General features: G+C 43.4%; 1 long non-coding RNA gene across 1 annotated transcript in view; it reads left to right on the top strand.

Moving 5' to 3' along the window:
- Positions 1 to 4,281: 4,281 nt before the first annotated feature.
- The window catches only part of LOC143210459 (uncharacterized), a 37,600-nt gene continuing 19,482 nt past the window's right edge, over positions 4,282 to 22,399 (top strand). Inside the window, exon 1 of the long non-coding RNA XR_013009257.1 lies at positions 4,282 to 6,010. This is a non-coding gene — a long non-coding RNA (uncharacterized LOC143210459). The remainder of the gene's footprint in view (positions 6,011 to 22,399) is intronic.

The following is a 22,399-nucleotide window of genomic DNA, read 5'->3' as shown; positions in this document are numbered from 1 at the left end:
TCGAGAGGCCTCGGTTGCCGAGAAGTGTAAACATAACTAATCCAAAACAAAACTTCTTTAATTTGATTATTTATTAATGAGACTTTGACCAACATATTCGTGGCATTTTTCTAATTCAAAATGATACCAAATATGATATAATTCCGATAACATTTACTTGTGTAATGAACGATGAAATTTTTCGACGCAAAGAAGGACGGCGTATAGGAAAGAAAGAGACGCGGGGAGTCGCAGCGCGCCGGCACAATTCAAAGAAGTTCCCATACGCTGTTCCTCCTTGCGTTCGAAACTGTCATCGTTTATTACACAACATATTTGGTATCATTTCGCATTAGAAAAATGCCAGGAATATGTTGGTGAAAGTTCCATAAAAAAATAATGAAAAATAAAGAAGTTTTGTCATTTGGATTGGTGTGGTCTCACCGATATACCCGAGCCATATGATGTCGTACTTCTCGGTGACCAAATACTCTCGAGTTATACAGTTTGTATTAAGTGGTGATGTACGTGGACGCAAGTCCAAATTAGATTACAAAGTATTATTATTTGTCGCAGGGTAGTTCCAGCGTTAATCTCGTGGAGCATCGTGGAATAAGAAGAACGGCAGAAACATTGTGCATTCATTTTCCCGGGCATTCTCGCATCGTCCGCGTTCCCTATTCCTCGGCCTCATCCCCGGAAACGGTTGTGTCAGGGTAGCATCCCCGTCATCCCCGACACGTGCAATATAAATATCAATCGGATCGGGGTCAGCGTGCCTCGTTCCCGGGTGAATCTAGTTCACTGCCATTCCGCGTTCCCACCCCTGTCCGCCCGCTGGTAATTCCCTTTAAGCTCCTTCCAGGTGGTCCACTCGCGTGTCACACATACCGAGGGGTTGAATACAGGGGGGTTGGAGGGGTAGCACCTCTTGAGGAAGCAGGGAGACACGGGGGGCTGAGAAGGAGGTTGGTGGGAGGGCCAGTTGTCCCCGATACACGACGACACCCGTGTCTATCGGCTCTCTCACCCCGTCTCTCAGCCCTTTGTATTGTTCTCCACGCTCGAGAGAGAGAGAGAGAGAGAGAGAGAGAGAGAGAGAGAGAGAGAGAGAGAGAGAGAGAGAGAGAGAGAACAAGATAGAGGGAACAAGATCGAGACGGTGGGAGAAGGAGGGAGAGCTCGTGTAAGGGTGGAGACGTGGCTTAGGCACGTACATTCGTAGGAGGCTTACCGAAGACGACGACAACCGACGACGACCACGACGTCCGACGCGGCGAACAATAGGGCGATTAACGCGGCGAGTACATGGAAAAGCAGCACGCCGATAACGGAAACGCTTCACGCCCGAAAGAGCCGGGAACAAGCGGCTCGTAAAACTGGGCTGACGACAGGAGAGACAGAGAGATCGGGAAACGGAGACCGCGCGAACCAAGTGCCCCCGGCCCCGTGTTTTCGTTCGCGGGAGCTAAGCTATACAGCCCTCTTCACCTTCCCTCCACCCCGAAGATTCTTCGCGGTATTTAATTGAATTCTTTGACCCCGGCGCAATGTTTACGCCCGATTTCACAGAACCCGGCACCGAGTTCTTTGGAATTATTCCCGGCGACGCGACAGGGAAATCGCCAGGTGGCTTCGATGATGCTCCAACGAGATTTTCCATGAATTCGGGAACGTTCTTGGCATGCTCGGGATCTTTTTTTTGCGGGCTCTGGGCTTTGATAGTTTGTGGTGGATCTGCTGGAAAATTGTAGTTTTTATATGAGGAGTTCGGAGAACTTTATTTAATTCAATTGTGTAAATACTGTAATAATTAGTTTTTAAAAGGCATCTTGAGTTTCTTTAATGTGAAGGATTAATTTGAACGGTTAGCTGGATCACGCTGTATTATGAAGAGCATTGTGCGCGGAAGCGAAGAAGTCGATTCGTATTTCGAATCGAGTGTTCCGAAAGGGGCATTTCGTTTCGAGGAGCGGAGGCAATTAGAGAACTAGCGAAAGCCTCGTTTATACCAGTTGATCCCCCAAATGAGATTAGGCGGGAAGAGATACGTCCTCTTAAATGGTATCGAAAGTGCAATCGCGTGGGAGGGAAAAAAAGAAGTCTACGAATGTGTATGAGTGTGTGTGTGTGGCCGAGATGTCCCACGATAAGGAAGACGGAGGCGATCTTTATCGGAGGTCGGGCCGTGAAAGTTGTTAAAACGAGGAGCGCGTTTCGGCTCCTGGCGAAAAATGATCCTCGTTCAACTTTCAAATGTCAACATTACAGTTCCCTCCACCCATTTTCGAAGTTCCCGTAAAGTTTGCCCGAGGTATACGATAGTCATTCGTTTCGTCGCTTTTGACTGAGGACTTGCGAAAACAACTTCGTATTTTCCGCTCGAACAGAAAGAAAACCCCCGCTGATTAATCTTCTCCTTTAGACGAACTTCCGTAGAGAAATTCCCTTAATTTTTACCATTTCGAAAATGCAGGAAGAATTTGGAATTGTCGGGATACTGTTATCAATTTCGATATATTTGGTCGCTAATGACCTAGATGTTGATGCGACCTATATATGTAAATGAATAAATTAAAAAGAAAAATATTAATATTGTTTCTAGTATCTGTGGAATTCAGTTTTACAGTGTTTTCATCATTTGTAGATTCACCCCTAGGAGGGATGATTATTAATTTTTACACATCCTGTAGAACGGTGCTGAAGTGAACACAACTTCGCTCAGCATTTTCATAATACCATTCACATTTCGTCATACCTCCACACCATTCCGCAAACGACAACTAATCGGTAGACTGTATGTAGAAGTTGACGTTGTACCAAACTTCGGAGGTCGCACGATAAAGTCCGTAGTACAAGGAATAAAATTCCGACAGCGTTCCTTACAGAAAATCGCGCATTAAAACTCGCGATTTGCATAACCGTCCGGCGATCATAAACGGGAATCGTCGCCCAGGAAATTCATCTACTCGCGGTTCAAACATTCACTCGAACTTCCGCGTAGAAGTTCCCACAGCGTTGTCGTTCCGGTGAACGGCCGGCAATGAATCCGGTTAGGATTGCAGCGATTGCGGCAATCGCGTGGGCGTGAAGCCTCGCGGTGCATTCGCAGCCGTGCACTCGACGCACAATGAGTCGCGGCGGCTAATAAAGAGTCCCGGAAACTTGGAAAAAGTGCACTGGCATATAAAATATATCTTATGAACCTCTTACCAAAAAACCGATAATTTTTCTATAATTACAGATAGAAAATTATTTAAATAAAAAGAATGTTTAATATACCACGTTTTTAAGACGGACTAGAAAGTTTAAAGGCATCGATATCCTGACCTAAATAATTTCAGAGCGTTGCAATCACAAGTTATGCTAGATTTATAATATAAAATTTAATGGAATTATCTAATCTCCTAGTTCTCTATAAATCGAAAGTATGTAGTTTCATGATTTAATAAGTTTGATGACGTTTGAAGAGGCATCGATATTCTGACCTAAATAATTCCAGACAATATTTTTGGGTACGGGATTTTCCGTAATCAAAGTCGCTCGAATAAAAATGTATAATTTCGTCTGAAAATGCGAAAATTCAATCTTTTGATGGTGAAAATATGCAGTTTTAAAATTGCTGCGATTGTAAAAACACGAAGTACATTTGAAAACATTTTAATATAAAAGTATACAGTAGTTCTATTTGAAAAGACGTAGACTTAAAATCTTGAAAAAATATGATCACGAGAAAGATTAAAGAAAGAAACGATATTTTTCTCGGGTATCATTTCATATTATCAGAGACACGAGCAGACAGATAAAACGTTGAACTTATGTTCGAATCGCTCTGTAAGTTTAGTTGAATGAGAACTATTGCGTACGGATGAGAGATATGTAATAATTGCAAACCGAACGCCTCTTTTCGTCTCTGCTTTTACGATTAGAAGCATCTCGCGAGCATTAGCAGGAAGAAAATGATCACAATTGCGGTTCTCAGGAGCCAGTCATGTTTCCCACGTCGTATATTTTCTCTCCGACTCTCCTGCGATGATTACAGTCTTCATGCTTAACCTTCGACCGGTTTTTTCTCGTGCAAAAACGGAGGGGGTTGAAAAAATACGCAAAACGTCTGGAGAGAGCGGAACGGAAGAGAGGCTCGTAGCTCGTACGGGGCCGTTATTGCGTTGATAACGGTGGGGGGACACGAGGCACGAAACAGGCGACATTCATTAATCGACGCCACAGCATCGTCACCCCTTTAGGCGCAAAAGCTTTTGCGTCTCATTAGTGTGGCACCGAGGGTGGGCTGCATCGAAGAGGAGCCGCGCCAGCGTCGCTTCACATTCACCACTTTCTCTCTTTCCCTCTTTCCCTCTTACCCACCCACGCTCTCAATGGCGTAGCCCAGGCATTTTCGTTTCGTTTTGTTTCTGTTTTCGGCTGCTACCAGATCCCGATGCGGAATATTCCTCTTCCCTCCATTATCGAGCCACTTCCGCAAGAATGATAAATGATCCTTGATATTCTGATTCGGTACGGTTAGGGTAAACATCCCTTCTCTCGACTGTGGTCCTGTTACCCACCAATTACTCCCTTCGAGTTGGTCAATGTTGTAAGGGACTGTCGTAAAGGTTGGGACTCGTTTCCCATAATTTCCATATAACAAATTATACCGTTGGAAAGTTATAGTTGCCAATATAAAATGTCAAAAACACCGTACAACGAATCCTATTTTGATTTTTCGTTTACACGAAAGAGAGGAGACACGTGTGTAGAATTTGTTTATATTAATTTCGCTTCGGGGCACGATCAAGACCAGTAGTATTTCACGTAGGGCGTTCTGCATAGGACGATTCCGCTTTCCAATATTTGTCCGTGAGCAGCAAGAGAAACATGATAAGGGAAGATAGGTAGAACGAAATCAGGAATAGAGAAATCAGGTTGGAACGTGCATCATTCTGATCGATATCGAATCTGAAAACTCTTTCGCCAGATCAACCGTGTACGCGCGAGAGCATTGTTACCATACAAAATCCGCGACCAAGCAATTCCAGATCGAGTCAAATTTCCGTGTCAAGTTTCACGTGACGCGAAACTCAAATAGGTCTCTACGCGACGAACTTGCACAATGACTGAAACCACTCGTAATGTTTACCTTTCGAACGCAGCTGGAGAGGAAACGTAACTGCTTACAATGTTGCCGCGCTCTATCGGAAATAAAATTATTCGACGCAAGTTCGACTGCGGATTCTGTGCCACTTGTATCGGAATATTCGGGATACGTTCAAGCCGAGACTTTAACCTGTCTTGGGAAGCCACTGCGCTGTTTCCAACATTATGAAACCCTTGACAAAAATGATAGCATAACCTTGTCTATGCGAACACGTCAGGGTGTTCCGGATGCTCTCTCTGCTTTAGACCCTGTACAACAAATAGTGTTGCTTTCGAATCGCCTTAGTTTGAGCTATTTAAATTTTAAGTATGTGGGGTACTAGAGACTTCAGACATCAGAGGATCGGATAATCGAGGCGATACCGTTGTTGGGTTGTACGTATAGACGATGTTCTGGACAAGAAACAGAATTCTTGAATAGTTCGTGCCACAAATGAAAGTGTTAGATTGTAGAAGTGCAAGAACGTTGAAGGGGTCGGGGCGATGAGAATTACATGGGATGACGTAAGTGCCCGATAGGGTACCCTAAGGAAACGGCGTTGGCGTTCTCTTCCGGTTCGTCTGGCTACGCCACTGGCTCCCCTCGGGGTCCCTTGAAGTGGAAGAGGGAAAGGTAGGGGAAGAAAACGGTAGGGACGTGGTACTCCCACGCTCGGTCGAATGTTCCCTTTGTACTTAGCCTCGACGGAGACGATAACAGCGGGGAGAAGAAGATCGCTCGGTGGCCGGGCTGCTTGGACGCGATAACGTTGGATCTGATGTGGATTACGGCGTACATCACCGGGCTTTGCTTCACAGCGATCTTCGCGGACGTCCTCGTGATCCTGTCTGTCGGATGCCTCCTACGGATCTTCGAACGCTCTCCAACTGATTGGTAAGTCATTCCAGAAATAGCAACGCAACCTACAAGCGGAATAATCAAAGTCTTCGTTGGTCAATCTAAAATCGATATGTTTCCAGTTCGAAAATAGTTCTGACCGGTCTTATTGCGTAAACAGTAACCTTGCCATGCCGAAGTACGAAGTCTCCTTCAGTTATTCCCTTAACATAGTTCGGAATCCAATGAACTTGATTTCACAGAGATTGTGGACGTAGTACATACAGCCATCAGGCAATTAAATGCACTTGCAAATTCGCTTTATGTATTAATTCTGTTCATGAAGAGTATTTGCCACTGAGAATCATGCTCGAGGTCTTTGTTAGATAAATGTTGTTGTTCTCGGCACTACAGCAAAAACGCTTCAGAAACATTTCACACGGAACAACCTAACAATTTCCCGCGGTATTTTCCGTCGACGCATTTCGGTATTCTTCGAGGTTCGGCGAAGACGAAACAGGGGGGCCCGTCGAATTTACGCGCAGCGACAAAGCTCGATCGGGCCGGTATCTGGCAACGAATCAATCCTGAACAATTTGGGCCGATCGAGCTTGCACAAAAGGATTCCGCGGCCGTTCGGCGACGAGCGAGTCGTCGCGAAGCAAAATCCAATAACGTGTGACGCGACGCGCAGCATCTTCAGTGTTATCGCATCAGGATATCCTGTTTCCCGCGCGGACCCCATTGTCGTTCCCGTTCACAAAAGCGACGCTGGACTCGATTCTCTCCGATTTTTTCCGGGGCACCGATAAAAAATAGGATGCGATACAGATTTTCAATTTTTCCGTTACTCTCCGCGCCTCCGTCACCTCCTTTTCCAATTTCGCTTCCTTTTTTTTTTGTTCTTCTATCCTCAAAAGCTGAATCGTTCGGTGTAGCCGCGCGCGGAAAATCTTAATGGAACCCTTTGTCGGGCGAAAATTGAAAGGATCGAGCGCTCCCTGACGAGTCTGACAGCTTTGTCTTCGCGAATTATGATAATTTACCCGTTAGACGATTTTACGAGGAATAGAGCTCCTCCTCGCGAGTCTGTTAAATTATTCGCGAACGTTCACGACGATCCAACAATTCTTCCCGACGCGACGACGAGCAGCGGGTTCTACACGTAACCGTGGAAATTGTAACGCTTGACAAATTTTTTCCCCAGACCCACCCGGGAACAGACCCGGCTCGCGCATGACGATTTTGACGAAGGCAACGCGGCATAGTTCTCGGAAAATGTTTTTACACATCTATTTTTTTTATCGATATCCAAGGGGCGAAAACAACCCTTGGGGGTTTAAACTTTTTTTTATAAACGTTTTCGAAGCCCGAGGTTGTGGGAAAACATTTCTTGATGTTCGCCGGACTGGCATGGCGCGGCGTTGCGGCGAGTGGCACATCATGCGAAAATATCGAAAATGTATTTTTTGAAATTGTTGGGCGCGCCGTAAATGTTGTTACACTGGTCCAATTCTGCCACTGGCTGTAGAGTGTACAGGACGATTTTCAAAATCGAGTGATTAAGTTACCGGTGATGACAGTACAGGAAAAATGAATTTACGACATTGTGTCCCTCCCGAGATACAATCGAGACAAACTGAGTTACGCGGGGTTACAAAGGAATTGTTAATGCGATTGAGAATGATGTGTGCGAGAAGAAATCGGATTAAAACGTGGATGTGATTTATTTTACTACGTTTTTTTTTTATTAGCTTGCTTTCTTGTCTGTCTGTCTGTCTGTCTGTCTGCCTGTTTGTTTGTTTGTTTGTTCGGTACAAATTTTAAAGTAACTTTCCGATGAGCCAGATGACAATGCAATATTTTTTAAAAAGTTTTTAAAGAAGCCTATGTGTTTAGGAGATATAAATTGTTAATAAATTGAACCGTTGCACCCGCCCCCCTCGCCCCGCCGCGTGACGTACATACATATAGTACGTCTTCGCGTTCAGCGTCCTCACTCTACTACATGTTTCCACTCTGACTCATCCCTACTCTACTGACCCGCTTCGCACCGAAGGAGCTCAGTGTGCGTCAGTGTGCATTTGAGTTCCGTGCAGTGTTGCTAGATGGTACAGGAAAACTCGCGCATGCGCGGCGAATCCAGGAACGTATCTGCGTTCTACAGTCCGTAGCTTGTGGGGCAAGTTTTCTTTAGAGCGGTCTTAAACTTTTGTCCGTTACTGTATATATACAATTAGAATATATTTATATATTACATGTACATACACATCAGATTTTAATATAACATACGCATGTTAAACGTTATGTTTGAAAATCGAGAAGAAAAGATTGTGCGAAGCTATGCGGGGCAACCAAGGTGCCCGATTTCGTACTTCAGTGACGCTGGAATCGTCGCGCATGCGCGAGTTTTCCCGTACCATCTAGCAACACTGGTTCCGTGTGGTATTTACAAAGTTACTACGTATTATTTTACTATAATGATTGTTTACTAAGCCAAAGGACAGTTACACCGAAATTCTCCGTCGAACCTTTATCTTTGACATTTTACCGCGGTGGTTGTTTTCGATAGCACGGTCGCAATACCGTCTGAAATTTACTACATGTCTCTGTTATAATCTCATCAAAATGTTCGAAATCGATTGTAAAATTTCAAACACACAAGACTAAAAAGCAGAAAATAATTATTTAAATAAAAATAAATTTTTAAAAATTACCACGTTTTTAAAACGAACTAAGAAGTAAAAAATAATTTTTCGTAGCCCCATACAGATTCCTAACCCCGTACAGATAGTCCTGAAAACTTGTGATTGTGAATTTTTAATAGCTATGAAAATACTTGCAATATTTAAAACGAAAAACGTGGGGCGCATGCAATAGAGAATTGTTCACCTACATCGCTAACAATTTTATTGCACTGCAAATGATATGAACTGTTGTGCGAATTTTCTCAACGGCAGCTACTCTCTACATTCCTTACTATGCATTATCTTGCGCCCCACGTTTTTCGTTTTAAATATTGCAAGTATTTTCATAGCTATTCAAAATTCACAATCACAAATTTTCAAGACTATCTGTACGGGGGTAGGAATCTGTATGGGACTAGGAAAAATTATTTTATACTTCTTAGACCGCTTTAAAAACGTGGTATTTTTTAAAAATTTATTTTTATTTAAATAAAATGTATAAAATGTTCCTCTTAAATGTTCAATTAACGGATTCACAAGATTTGTAAAGGTTTATTTGACTTTTGCTTCCCACAGTTTGCGCAGAAAATTTTTATTTTGCGTTTATCGCTGATTATACTCGGTGATTTTAAAGTTCTAGAGAATTTGTTTATTGCAAAAGGTACTGCGATATGGCTTCGTTGCGACTCATTTCTTGCTTTCTCGATCGTGTTTGATCATCCCCTTCGTCGGCAAACAAGGCAAGCTCGTGTATCAATCGCCTCCGCGCAGATCCCTTATTAATATTCGCCGGGATGAATTAAGTACACTCGCGAACTAATTCCGTCGCACGAGATTAGTTCGGGCGAACTTGTCGCAGAACATCGGTCCAAGACAGAGAGTCAACAGTGGTTGTTGACGATACAATCTAACGCTGCGCTCGTTGCTAGTCTTTTCACCCCTTCTTTCCTGCCTGAAGATTGAGCGATTTATGACCGAGGTATTCTGAATTTCGTTCCGCGATTACAATGCAGGCTCTGTCGACATTGTTCTGCCAGTTATTCATTAAAACAACAATGCTACATGTTCTTTCAGCGAAACATTTCAGCGTTTCACGCTCAGCAAAATGATGCGATTTAAATCGTTTGTAAAGGGTCGTCACATAAGAACTACACACATTTAAATTCTGATAGAAACATCACGTCGTATAAATGTAACATTTTCATTGTTTGTGGAATAATTTCATTTCAATGACTTTCTGATGATCCCATCGTACTATTTTGAGAAGCTTCCAACGATATAAAAGCTATTGATAGAAGGAAACATGAATACAAAGAGGAGAAGGGGTTGAAAAGGACAGAAAGGAGATCGGAATGGGGTTGCAAGGGAAAAGCAAAGGGACTGTAGGAACAGAAATAGGAGAAATAAAGTAAAGGAAGAAAGAGAGATTGGAAAAGAGAGATTGTTGCAGGGCAGAGGGCGGAGAGGTGAGGGAAAAATTGACTTCGAATGCGAAAGGAAAGTAGTTTTCCGAAAGATCGAAGGGAAACGTTTCGTGGATACCTGCAGTAACCTAAAGTTCGTAGAATCCGGGGCTCGAGGTATCGTGCTAGCCAACTTCACGGTAAACTCGTTACCTGGCGCTTTCATAATTTTCTTGGCCGGCGCTTATCTTCGGCTCCGGCGCGGGCGGGACAGCGTCTCGCGAATTTTAAACGCGCTGCGCCGGTCGACACGTATCGGACGCTCGGAAACGGTTTTCGCACGCTTGCGTCCGCGAAACAGCTTCCCATGGAATTTGTATCACGTGTCAATGCCATTTAAGCCGAATTAAGACTTTTGTGAAGAGACAGGGTAATCGTACAGAAAACGGTACAACTCACCGATTTTCATGAAACTCAAATATGTTGTAGCATTCGCAATTCTGACGAAGGTGCACTAATGAAAAATTCATTGAAACTCGCTGCCGCGCGCCGAATGAAAGACATGAAAGGGCCCCGCGACCATGGCGCGTTAATCTCGGTAATGAAACCGATTGCGGAATTAATTAGTTATTTAATGCATCGGTTTTCATCGGACCGACGAAAATTTGTAGGACGCGCCCCGCGCCGCGTTTCAATTTTCGCATGTTTCGATTTTACTGTTAATTGGAACGGAGTGGAGAGGTTGCTGATAATGATGGAGGGCTCGCGCGAGGTAATGACGCTAAACAGATGTTAAACTGGTTCAAGAGTTATGTCGAAAAATTTCGGAACGATGATCGACTGCGATTATTCACACTGTCATGTAATTACAATTATAATGGTAATTGGTCTTTATTGGATTTGATGGATTTTCGGCATTTTCTCGACAAAAGCTACGTTTAAGCTATATTTTTTCTTTTATTAGATATAGATTACGTAAAACTGTTACGTGAAGTTTAACCAGTTCTTTTAATCTTCCCATTGTCTTCTATTCATTTTTCAAATATATAAACCAGAAAATTAAATAGAAGATATTAATTTTAAACAGTTCACTTTTTCACTCTTTTATAAAAGAGGCACTAGAAATGACAAATGAAAGTTTGTAAATAAAGATTAAATAAGCTTTTATTAAAGAAGGCATACGAATGCTACCAGAACGTCGGCGAAGATTCATCGAAAACGATGGCGACTACTTAACCGACTGATTGTAAGATTGTTTGTTACAAAGTGGCGATTAGAGATAAACCGAAAATCGTATCGAGACTTTCACAATGGCTCGATACTAATGAAAAAGTACAAGCTGAAGTTAGAATAGCGTATATACTTCTCTGTTCCATTCAGTGTCTTCACCCTCATTTTCCCAGCCTCTTTTTCCCGGTCCGTTCGTTCATCTTCTATAATTGAGAGCGATACAAACGAACTCGAAAGAAGTTTTGCAAGGAGATGAAGGGAGTCGATGATTTATGAGCGAACGAAACAGCGTCCCGATGAGAATAATTTTTCCATTTGCGAAAAGGGAATGAAAGGGCCGTGGATAAATGGGCGAGTGGCGCGCGGGCGGGCGGGACGTTCAATTTATTTCGTTTAGCCACAATGTCGATAATCACGGCCGGAGGATTCTGTGCGGAGGCGGATAGCAACCGTGGCGATGGGACACCTGATTCGCTCGTCTCGAACTGCATTCGTGAATTAGAGGATTGTGCTTCGGTCGCTCGTCGCCTCTGCATCGATTTTCCCGTGCGTCGTTCGCGAATGATCCGCTTTGCGATTCAGATTAATAGCGTCGAGGGTCTAGCGACGAAAGATTTATAGAGCGAGACGTTTATTTTGTTGCCTCCTATTCGCTCCCGCAAGAATTAGAAAACTTCACGGAGTCCGCAAACTCGCAGAGGAATCGAAGGTTCGAACGAAGTTATCGTCCGGGAAATTGAAAAGTTGCTATCTTCAACTTCGTCCGCTCTGTCCTTTCTTTGTCTGCTTGCATCCATAAAGAATGAAGTTCGCGCGATTATAAAGCAGACGGGATATTCAGCTATTAAAATAGGAAGATAATGGAATTCGAAGGTTCTCGGTTATTCTGTTTTTTCTCTATTTTTTTTTATCGTGGCTGATTGTATAAGAAAAATTGAAGAAAGCAGTAGCTTCTCTAATGACCGGACCAAGAATCCGGTCGGCGGAGCACGGTGATACGATCTAACAAATGGCCGCGGAATGGTTCAAGTTAGACTCCGGATTAAGCTTCATAAAACTCCGGCTGAGCGTTTGTTAAGATTACCGCTAAGAAAAAGAATTACTCGGCCGAGAGTGAAATCCCCGAAAGTTTTGGCTCTTGTACTAAACGCGTGGACGTGCGCGATCATTTCGTTCGCGCGCGGATCTTTAGATTCTACTAAAAATGTTCGTATAAAATTGAAGAAAGTATGAAATCTCGCCGCAGTTTAACGATAAATAAAGTCGCTGGAAATGTGGGTTTTATTCGAGTTCGCGTGAGCGATGCTTTTCATTCGTTTCAGAATTGGCGTAAAACAATTTATGATGAAGAAGTAAAGTGAGTCGCAGGTTTTAAGTGTGCCATCCTGATAACTTCTACATTTTTGACAAACTGAGAATATCCCATTACATAAGCATTCACAGTGGAGTTATTGAAATTTTCTTGTGACGGGATACAAACGTAGGTATCCAAAAATATATGGTTCTATTTAAAAAAAACTAGGCTCCACCTGAACAAGTTATGTACACCATGTAATGGGCACCTCGGAACCATACAACCTTTTCCTGAAAAATTTCTTTCTATGTCAAAAAATATAGAAGTTATTCAGGTTACTCTGGACTTGTTAAAATTCGTATAATATTTTAGATTTTGAAGCATCGAAGTGTTGCGAATACGTAGGAAGAAGAACGTTCTGGAAATCTGAGATTCGAAAAATTGACTTCCGGCGAATTTTTCGCGGTTTCCTGCCGTGACAGCGTCTTAATTCGAAAATCCGGTAGGAATCGTGGTTGACGGGAAACTGGGACACGTTTCGGTTGGGACATGGTTCTTCGCGCGACGAACACTTGGACCTCCCATTGAGATCAGTTCCAGCGATCCCTCTTCGGCACCCCCACGGCCGTTTCGTGGGTCTATCGATTCCTCCGGTCACCACGGACTGCATATCCATCGTCCGGCTACCATTGTCCGCTCTAACGACGAAGTGGAATCGGTCCGGGCGATAATGGAGCGCCGATGTAAACGGATCAAACGGCGATAATCCGTCGTCCACGGAAGAAGTACCCCGTCCTCCCTGGCCGCCGAAACGTGGCCCAGGACGTCGCCAGACTGTGACCCGATTACCTATGCTCGTTCCTATCCATGATAGAGCCGCTGTTATCACCGGCAGACATCTTGTTCCCCCGGCTGATTCAGCCCTTGATCTTCTGGGGCTTGTCGAACAGAAGGTGTCACTCCATTTCCACCGGTCTACCATCCTTCTCCGTCACCTACGACCATGAATGAAATTTTCTTGGGAAACTTGCTGTTTCTCAGCAGCACGGATCGGATTCTACTTTCGAAAAGTCTTGCCATTTTCTCCATCCTCCTCTTTTTCTTCTTGAAATGGATCTACTTTACTCGTATTCCCGAGTTTATTCAGCCCTTAACCTGTTCGGAGATACCGGCACGTTACGTGTACGTTTAGTTCACTTTTCAAATGAAAATTATTCCAAGTAAAACAAAAACTACCTTTTCCGGATAATATTTTAATCGAGCAAGAAACTATATATCTCGCATATCGTTTAAAAGTTCGATAATTAAACTCGCATATCGTTGATTAAAAGTATTCCAAGTAAAACGAAAACGACGTTCGTTGGATAATATTTTAATTGATCAAGAAATTATACATATTTTAAATATTTGCTGAAATGATTAACCGAGGAAAGAAATATTTTTTCGTCTCCTAGAAGATCACTCCAGGGAATGCCTGTTTTGCACGCAGACGTGTCTACACCTGTAAATACGGATCTACCCTCTACGCCAGTGGCGAAATGGCGGATTCGTTAAGAATAACTCGGTTTGTTTCGCGCATAATGGGGCACGGCGAAACCTACCGTCAGTCTCGGCGATGTTTCATCGTCACGAAAAAGAATAATGGATAGCGGTTTGCGCACTTCATAAATTGCGGAAGAAAGCGGTTACCGTGAAAACCGGTGGCCCGGGTTAAAAGTTGCCCGGGATGGAACTGCAATCGCGGCCATTTAAAATTCTGTATGATAATGTCCGTCGACGGCCCGGGATCAGAGGGATTCTCATTTTCCAGACGACTGGAGGCACCAGAGTGTATACACACGGATCCCCCGGTAATTTCCGAGTGCAATTACACCGCGATCAAACGACACACGCTATATAGAGGTCGAAAAATCCCATTTGCACCTCGTCGCGCCACGGAAGCCGAATATTTGAAACAGTTGCCCCGTTCCTATGTCGCGCCACGCCGCTCGTTGCGGATTATATCGGCTGCTGATCGGTTTACAGCGATCCTCCATTTATCCCTCTCCCCTCTCCGTCCCCCGTCAACGACACCCCCCCCCGCAAGCCCCGGCGTGATCAAGCGATCGTGACGAGATCGTGAAAAGTTACGGCGCCACGAGATCGTTTTCTGAGGGTCGCCGCGGCGATGCGAGGAAAAGAAAATTGGCCGAGAGAAGGAATTCGACGGAAACTCCGACCGCTCTGTTAAATTCTATGTGAAGTAATACGTGGCGCGATCATCGATCCATAAAACCGAGATTTCCGTTTATCGCTCGATGCCGATTGTCATGCCGTCAGAATTGCGCGCTCGATGCACAATCATCAAGGATTTCAGATTGAACTTTATCCTTAGCCGGAGAAATCCAGTGTTCTATTTCGTCTTTCTAGTAGAACAGGAAAACTTTGGTCGGACTAAAAGAAATAATCATGATAATTTAACCACGTTGCGTGGTTAACCATTTTGTCTTTGGTGAAGCAAGTAGGATAGGATGCTCTTTGATCACGCCAGAATATTGAGGCACCCCTAATGTCAGCAGACCAATAATCATGATGATTTGATCACGTGTTGAATGATAATGTGTCAACACAATTAACTCTCCCTCTCTCTCTCCCTCTCTCTCCCTCTCTCTCTCCTCTCTCTCTCTCTCTCTCTCTCTCTCTCTCTCTCTCTCTCTCTCTCTCTCTCTGCGTGTATGGGCAGTATGCCTACAATCACGTTAACGATTAAATAGTCGTAAAAGAAAACACGAATACTTGAGGGTATAATATTCACATTTATTACATGGATGTTCAAATAATGGTCGAATTGTAAAATGTTAAAAAAGCCCTTCTTTACTACGCGTTTATAAAGGGAAGCGAGGGGTTGAAGGTAACAAGTAGCGCAAACACAATTTCACCGAAAGCCATTTGGAAGAGCGTCGGATGGCATTTCGCAGTTTTCAAAAGTCTTTAAAGCCGCCTTTAAAAAAAGTCATTGTTCTTCCGCGAGCGGAAGCTTAGGCGTGCAGGCAGCGAGCACGTTAAGCCCTCGCTGACACTCGTAACCCTTTCAAATCACCGTGAAACTGTTCGCCGCTCGCGAGCGATTCAATTTCCATTTCATCATGAAAATTAAGTTCCCGGTCCCGCTCGATCGTCGCGACGACGACGACGACGAGGAGGACGACGACAGGCGGAAAAACTGTGGATCACAGGGGAAACGGGCTACGATTACCACCTGGTAACGTAGACGTGTCACGTAAACGTAATCAGAAGCGGCTCTTTCATCCACCCCTGCTCCGTTCTGGTCGTGTCCCGTCGCGTCCTCTTTAACGTCCGCAAATGGAAGTTACGGCGACCGGTGTAATCTGTTTCCCTCCTTGGGACACGTTTTTCTCATTTAACGAGATTAATGGGAGGCCATCGGGCATCGTTTCGAACGGGCGACTGTACACCCGGCTGTTCTAAACGCTGGTCGTAATTTATTCGTAACGAACGTAACTTATTAATCTCACTTGGCAACGGCCGCGAGCTAACGCCGAAAAGTATCGTCTACCGTGTTCTCACCTTTCAACATGTTTTAACCTAATGACGCGACCAGCAGTCTGCCGTTTACGAGTTTTAATGTTGCACTGAAAATTTCAACCGTTCCCGAGGAAGATGCCACGTCCTGTTCCATACCACTACATTGCCGTCCGTCTTCCTGATTCAGCTTCACGTTTTGTTCTCGTCGATATTTTTATCGAATAAATCGCTGACCTGGAACCGAATCGCAAATCTACTTCTATTATGAACATTTTTATTAGCTTCGAAGCAAATATTTCGCCGATCCTTACAGGATTTTTCGTGTCCAGCTTTATTGTTCGAGTGGACTTCCGATATCTATTGTGTTCCTTCATTTTGCCAGCTAATAATTCAGGAAGTCGCGCGCGTAGCAGCATTTAAAAAAAATTTTATTAGCGCATAAGTAGTGGCTCTTCATTTCTATGTCTTTTTAATGCTCTGACTCTAATGAAACCAAGACAGGAAAGTCAAGATTCATTGAACCTTCTTGATCAAACGATTAAAACCGACATGTAAAATATATATTTTTTTAATGAAGCGACGAATAATGTTGCCTACAATGCTGTTAAATGTATACATTTGTCATTTTTTATACATTAATGCTTCATAAATAATAAGAATCCAGCGCAACTTTTCGTTGGAAAATTGGTTGTTTCAGTTCGAGATTGTCAACTCACGAAGAGTTTCATCAAGAAAACGGGCTTCTCGGCGCACCGTGCATCGTAGATAACGGTTTGACTTCGAGAAACGTAATATACACTCGGCAACACGTTCTTCTTGCGATACATTCGTTTGCGCGGCGGCAGAATAGCGAATGAACAGTGTGTACGTCCATTTGATTAAAAAAAACGGCGTTCCCGAGAAAGCGGAAGCAGATTTTCCGGGCGCAGACGCCGCCACCGCCGTCATCGCCGCCGCGTGCGCGTGTTTCATATTCATGGTTTCGGAAATCCATGCGGTACATATTATTTATGTGACGCGACGCGGACGCCGGCCTGCCGCGGCAGCTGCATTTAGACTAGTAATATATTGTAATGAGACCCGGAGTGTTTGGCACGCGTTAAATCCGCGTATAATTCAGTGTGGGCCGTTGCCTCCAGCGTTCCGCTCGGTTTCCGAAAATATTCCCGGTTATTGTTTATCTTTTCTGCAAGGGTACTTCGGGAAGCGGCTCTTAAAAACGTCGTATCTTCGACAGCACACTTCGCGGAAGTTATTCTTCTTCCAGCGCACTCGATATCGTGTCTCACATCGAGTGAGAATTTCAAGCAGGATTTAGCCGACATAAGCTTCAATTTTTCCGCGTTCTACTAAAATGTCATTCTCCACTTATTAATTAATTGACAGACTACGTATCAAGGTTGAATTCCGTGTACTCGGGGAACGAGGAATTACTTTACATTAATTTCTACGAAACTGTTCTCTTATCTTTTCTCGTTCGTGACCGTTCGTCGTGTGATCAACCTCTATAAAACCGCGCGCACTCTCATAACAGCGCGCTCTAGTTGGAAAAAAGGGGCCGCCCCGAATTCCGGAAACAGAGAAAACGAATCAACGGCTGAAATAGCGAGCAGCATTTTTCGGATCGGTCGAGACCGGATAGAAATCGCCGAAACGCTTCGAACATCTCTCGAAAATGATAACGTTGAAAATTCTCGCGGAATCGAAGCTAACTCCCGAGATGTCGGCGGCCGTATGACCGCTCCTCGAACGGATATAAATCCGAATCCGGATTAAGTCCTGAAGTTTTCACTGGCTACGAGGATTCGGACGAGAAACGCGAGCAGCGACAGTGTTTCGCCTCTTTCTTTCCTTTCCCGCCATTAGGAGGTCTTATCCTTACTTCGACGGATCTCTTCGTTTTGCACTTGAAAAAATATAATATCGAAGTATTAAAACCGGATTGGCAAGATCCACAAATTTGTAAGCTGTCGAATCCATTCTACGGAGTTGTCCCATTTAAAGTTTCGCGCGCAATTATTTCCCAAACTGCACATAGCTCGTTGCAAAAGATTGTACCGATAAGAATTACTCTGTTTCGATGAGGAACTGTATACTTTTATTTAGGTAAGAGGATGTACTCATATATAACACTTTCGCCTTCCAACGTCATTCAACGATTCCTGGGGATTAGCAAAGCATTTGATTCGAACAGCTGATTAGAGTCATTGATCAAAGAAGTAGGCGGAGTCGGATATTGGTCAGGCAAGTCGTCTTTCAAATGATTTAGTAGTCTAGGACAGTCTGTGTTCGAACAAGCGATTACAAGAATCGTTGACCCCAAACAAGTAGCCGAGACGGTGACTGGTCAGACACGACTATTGGAACGCGAGGCTGGTGTATTAAGTCGTCTCGTAATTTGACAAGTAGATTAGGACAGAGAATTTGAACGGACAAGGGATTCGAATATTCTGCGAGACAGGTAGACCGAAGCTGCGTTGGAACCAGAATGGGAACGATGAATAAAACAGATTAGTAAATAATGCATCTTCGCGGGAGGAGCTGGCACAGTGAAAACGTGTGTTAAACAGCAGTGTATTAACAGAGGATAAATTATTGGCTCGGCGAGCCAGGCAGCTGCCGCTCCGAAAATAATTGTTGTTCCCGGCACGACCTAGTAGTCGTAATTATTGCCGCGACGTCGATTTATAGTCCTGCTCTCTGTTTACCAACTGTAGTCGCGTCCGAGACTCGCAGTTGCGACTCGAGAACGAGTCGGCCGTGTCGCGATTAACTTCGGCCCAGGATAGATCCCATGTCGCGGGCTCTATTACTACCAACTCGTATAATTTATTTAAAAATGATAAGCAGGATTTCCTCTCCGACCGTATAATTCCCCCATTCGTTATCTCTTATCTGGCCGTGCCGCGATCCTATAATCTAATATCCATTGCCCCCGGAGACATATAATTTACTTAACGATTTATTGCCCGTCAACTTGGCGAATCGTAATTTCGCGACTTTCTACCCGGCGCGGCTGATCGATCTGACCGCGATCCGATAGCCAGCTGTTTATCACCTGAGAAATTCATCGTTTACCACGCTTTCAACATTTATTTCCATGCCCAGCAACAAATTGATTTTTCTGCTTCGAGTTCGCGAAGATATAGGTTTCTAGATCCTCCCGAACACGTTGTATCGTACACGAGTGACGTCAAACAATTCAGGTTTACTCTAATTCTAGAATCTTTCAAACCGTCAAATTCACGCGGAACAAGTATCGATCCCGGCGCGAGCCGGTTCAATTAAAACCTCACACTCGATGCTCACAGCTGTGTTCATTGCGCAGTGAACTTTAAACAAACGAAACTGTCGATCGATCCAACTTTATTTCGAGAATGGACCGGTTTTTACGAGCTGAATCGAGCGTTGTTGTTGCTTTCAGCCGCTCGACGAAATGGTCCTAAGTGCGCGATCAAATTCAGGTGTAACAACGACGGCGAAGTGTTCCGACAGAAAAGGAATCGATGATTGCCAGCTATTTAGAGAGTCATTCGATCGGCTGGAATTTACGCTGTTTGGGAGCGGACTGTAACATCGAGACGAGTCATTGTCCGGCAAACGACATCGCGCTAAATTATCGTCGACGCACGATCAAAAAGTGAAGAAAGCTCGCGATGGAGCACACGGCTGAAATCGGGAACGGTTTCGAACGACTCCGTAGGTGTCGGCGACGAGATTGACAGGGAATTTCTGACGCGACACCTCGTTTGTGACGGGTATACTGTCCGAGAATTTTCCATCAATCACTAGTCCATTAAGTTCGGACCAGGTAATACCTTTGAACAGAAGCCTCGTGCTAACACCGAATTCCCTTGCGTTTAAGATAGGATCTGCCAGGTAATCCTACTAACGAGTTTGCTATATATAGTGACTCGAGAAACTGGGCCGAGACGAGGCACTGATCGAAGTGTTTGACTTTGATGAGAGCGTATCCTGTTCAAGTAGACAAAAGTTCAAATCCAAGATTGCGCTGCTAACTTCAATTTTAAACTCGAAATCGCGCGATACCTACTGCATGACTGACTTTGCCGTGCAACTTCGGCGAAAAGGACTCTGAAATTTTTTTTTTGTCAACGATAAAGACAAACGCAGAAATAAATCCCGCTGTATACAAAGAAAATACTATCTAGATACACGGTAGTGCACCAGCCACGTTCTCGCACTACCTCCTCTTACACGAAACAATTTAGCTGTTTTTTAGAGACTTATAACTCGGCACTGGAGGCAGAGTTGGGCAAAAATTTAATCAACAATTGATGACTAAATTTCTACTTCAATCGTTAATCACAAACAATTAATCTCCTCGTTTAGTCGTTAATTGTGATTAACGATTAAATTTCTACTGTAGTCGTTAATTGCGATTAACGATTATTAATCGTCAATCGGATAATTGATTAATAATTAACTGCTGAAATTTCGAAATGAAATACTTAATCAGAACTGTATGAATACTGAAATGTAAACTGAGTTTAGGTGTATCGTCATTTGTTCAATAACACAAACTCTGTTTAAGCGCTTTTATGTTTGAAGTTATTATTCCTGGAAAGCTACGACCATGTTTTTGTTGAAATATATAATTATTTCTGTCAATTTTCCATCAGCTCTCTGCTCCCTTTCTCTCTCTCTCCCTCCTTATTACAATTTTTGGATAGACCGTGAAGCGATTAACTTCAACAATTGATTAAATCATCCGATTTTTCGACGATTCCTTTTTTTAACCAACGATTGACGATTAAACCAATTGATTGAATCAATCGCCGATTTTTCGACGATTTCTTCATTTAATCAAGAATCGACGATTAACTTCGTCAATCGATTGAATCAATCGTCGATTTTTCGACGATTTCTTTTTTTAATCGTACACATTAATCAACCAATCATGATTAAAATTTTAATCAATTAATGCCCAACTCCGACAGGAGGCAGATGGAGAGATTTAATTTCGTACACTTGTTAAATGCTATCATGTCTCAATATTGACAAAACATTAATCTTCCAACATTAGTAGGTTCCGAGATATAGAACCTCAAAAATCACTAAATTTGTCACTGACTGACTGACTGGCAGATCATCAAAACCTTTTGGGTACTTCCCATTGACCTAGAAGCTTGAAATTTGGACATAGGTCCACCATAACCAACACTTAAAGGAATAATTATCGAAGTTTTGTAAGAGGTTGCCGCTGGTGGTATGTGTGAGTGTGTGTGAGGTGTGTGTAAGTAGTTGCCGATCGGGGCACGTTGTTGATCGGTGCACGTTGCCGCGACGATTGCTCGAGCCGTTTCGCTGTTTCAGAAATAAAAGCGCGTCATGAAGAACATACATCAGAGGTCAATCGATTACGAGAAAATAAACATCGTTTGATTTCCGTATAATTTTCTCTTACAGTTTGAAATTTTAAATAAAAGGGGTTGTATTGAAAAAAAACATTACGAAATAGGTATAAATAGGTAGTAAAACGAACATGCATTTATTAATATACTTAATGTCCACCTTAAAGATAAAAAATGTTTAGGTTTTAATGAATAAGGGATAAGAGTAATACCTACTTGATAATTGATGAAATTTCAACAAAAACTGTTGAAATCCCAACAAAAACATCCTGTAAACAGGAGCCAAGTTCCTATGGCCGTAAAAAGTTGTGAGATCAAACAAAATACGGCCAAACAAACCAGTTTTAACCGGTGTAAGTGGAACAAGTTGGTCATTAGTCAGCCGGGCAGAAAATAAATCGGATGAAAAGTAGAAGTAGTCTCTGGTCAGGCAAATGTAATAAATTCAAATTGCCAGATGAAGAACATCGTTTGTTTGTGGCTTGTACACAATAAAAAAAGAAGGAATGTACTTTGAGATTAGTGTCCGTTCGTAGTGGCAGCGAAATGGAGTGGAGTGTTGTCTCGCCGTCACGAGCAGCAGATTTGTTCATAAAAGTTCGTTCTCGGCTGGGATTGATCACCTGGAAAAGTGTTGTCAATCAAAATCTAGTATTAGATTACACTGACGCCGACGGTCTGGCTGTGTGTTATCTCGTTCTACATTCGAGTTTCTCATAAAATGTTTTATAGCTCGACATGGCATCGAGGATCTCGACACGATATCAATTCCGGCGAAAGCTTCGCGTTTTCGTGCAACTATGCTTCCCGGACTCGAACTTCCGGCAAAGGAGTCGACACTTTATTAAGTTGAAGCGATTTTGTGAACCGGTTTAAGTGAATTCCGCGAGTGTAGCTTCATTTCCTGGGCGGTTTTAGTTCACGCAATAAAG

This window comes from Lasioglossum baleicum, chromosome 7, assembly GCF_051020765.1.
Source record: "Lasioglossum baleicum chromosome 7, iyLasBale1, whole genome shotgun sequence".
Lineage (NCBI taxonomy): Eukaryota > Metazoa > Arthropoda > Insecta > Hymenoptera > Halictidae > Lasioglossum > Lasioglossum baleicum.
The sequence above is the reverse complement of the archived record's forward strand: the minus strand, read 5'-3'. Positions and strand labels throughout refer to the sequence as shown.